We start from the raw sequence: 2,500 nt of genomic DNA, 5'->3' as shown, positions 1-2,500 counted from the left end.
TAGGAAGCTCGTGTGCAAGTCAAGGCCCAAGGCCGAGGCCTTGGAGTACAAAGCACGGCCATGGGCGCGCGCGCCGTGCGTCAGTGGGCGTCTGTGGGTCGCCCGCTGCATGCCCGTGCGTCTGCGGGGGGCGTGCGCGCAGGTTGCCGCGCGCGCCATGCGTCTGCGGGCGTGTGTGGGGCGCGCGCCGCAAGCCCATGCGACTGCAGTGGGACGTGCGCGGCAGCGTGGGGATCCATCTAAGGGGCGTGCGTGCTTGGCTTGTAAGTGGCAGATGATCCTTGTTGCCATGATCCACCGAGATTCAGCTCGACACTACCCACACACAACTCATTTATTTCTTCCAATTGCCATGGAGGTTATATCTTATGTAAAAGGACGAAAAACATAAGTGTTAGTGAGGGTTTGGCCTTTGACTAGAAAACAAGTTGACGCAAATCATCTTTGAATGCCCAAGTATAAGATAGGAAGCTCGTGTGCAAGTCAAGGCCCAAGGCCGAGGCCTTGGAGTACAAAGCACGGCCATAGGCGCGCGCGCCGTGCGTCAGTGGGCGTCTGTGGGTCGCCCGCTGCATGCCCGTGCGTCTGCTGGGGGCGTGCGCGCAGGGTGCCGCGCGCGCCATGCGTCTGCGGGCGTGTGTGGGGCGCGCGCCGCAAGCCCATGCGACTGCAGTGGGGCGTGCGCGTAGGGTGCCGCGCACGCGATGCTTGTGCGAGCGTGGGGATCCGTCTAAGGGGCGTGCGTGCTTGGCTTGTAAGTGGCAGATGAGCCTTGTTGCCAAGATCCACCGAGATTCATCTCGACCCTACCCACACACAACTCATTTATTTCTTCCAATTGCCATGGAGGTTATATCTTATGTAAAAGGACGAAAAACATAAGTGTTAGTGAGGGGTTGGCTTTGGACTAGAAAAAAAGTTGAAGCAAATCATCTTTGAATGCCCAAGAATAAGATAGTATGCTCGTGTGCAAGTCAAGGACCAAGGCCGAGGCCTTCGAGTACAAAGCACGGCCATGGGCGCGCGCGCCGTGCGTTAGTGGGTTTGTGTGAGTCGCGCGCTGCATGCCCGTGCGTCTGCGGGGGGCGTGCGCGCAGGGGGCCGCGCGCGCCATGCGTCTACGGGCGTGTGTGGGGCGTGCGCCGCAAGCCCAGGCGACTGCAGTGGGGCGTGTGTGGGGCGCGCGCCGCATGCCCATGGCCGAGGCTTGCACACGAACGCCTAGGGTGCCCACCATGCGCCATGCCCTTCAGGCGTGTGTTGGGCGTGCGCGCAGAGTGCTAAGCGCGGCATGCGTCTGCGGGTGTGTGTCCGCGCGCCGCATGCCCAGGCGTCTACGTGGGACGTGCGCGCAAGCCGCGCGCAGCATGCGTCTGCGTTGGGCGTGACCACCCACGTCTAGAATTCATGGAAAAAACTCTATGGAGGTTGTTGGAACAAACCCGTGCCCCCACCGTGCATGCCCACATGCCCACCGAGCATGCAGCATGCGCGCCCCCATGCGCACGAATGCGGCACGGCCATGGGCGCGCGCGCCGCATGGCCCTGCGTCTGCGTGGGGCGTGCGCGCAGGGTGCCGCGCGCGCAGGGTGCCGCAATGCCCACTCAACACACAAATGTGATGTCAAACCTATGTTCTAGTGCTTGGATTGTTATGAAATTTTTTCTGGGAGCTAAACAATGTAAACAAAGGATGTCCTCCAAAAATTAGAATTTTTGGAAACGTTTTACTATTTTTAAATTATTTTTCATTTTTTAACAATAAAAATTCATAAAATATTATTGGTTGGTTCAAAAATTATGAAACTTGTTTTCCACACTCATTTAAATGTCTAAAACATAATACAATCAAGTCCCGGTCATAATAATAACACAATCAAGATTTATGGCATGGTGTGACATTTCGGCTTTTTCATATGCAAGCCTGCCAGACCCAAAAAAGCCAGAATGTACTATATAGGGGGGCGACCTGCCTGCATGGGCGGGGCGCGGGGGTACCCCTATGCCGCGGCGCCGACCCTTCAAGCACATTGCGCCCATCATGGGCACATATGCTTGGGGGGTCGGCGCCGGCGGAGTGCCACCTCCGGCCGCCGGCGGCGAGTGAGAGTGGGTGTCGAGTTGATGCTCGGATGGGCTTGCGCGGACAATGCTTGCACCTCGGTGTGGGCTTGCACTCCAAGCGGGCTTGTTCGTGAGGAGACGAGATAACTTGCGATTGCTTTGTGCTTGGTGGGCGAAGGGTTCGGCCGGAGTGCCACATCCGACCGTCGGGCAAGGAGTGAGAGCGGGATGGGCGTGCTTGGACAATGCTTGCACCTCGGTGTGGGCGTGCACTCCAAGTGTGCTTGTCTTGGCGATTGCTTCGTGCTTGGCGGAGGGGTTTGGCCATAACGATGGGCTTGTCCGTCGGGCAGGGAGTGAGAGCGGGTGTCGAGTTGACGCTCGGATGGGCTTGCGCGGACAATGCTTGCACCTCGGTGTGGGCGTGCACTCCAAG

Source organism: Cucumis melo, chromosome 4 (genome assembly GCF_025177605.1).
Source record: "Cucumis melo cultivar AY chromosome 4, USDA_Cmelo_AY_1.0, whole genome shotgun sequence".
Lineage (NCBI taxonomy): Eukaryota > Viridiplantae > Streptophyta > Magnoliopsida > Cucurbitales > Cucurbitaceae > Cucumis > Cucumis melo.
This window is presented reverse-complemented; position numbering follows the sequence as displayed.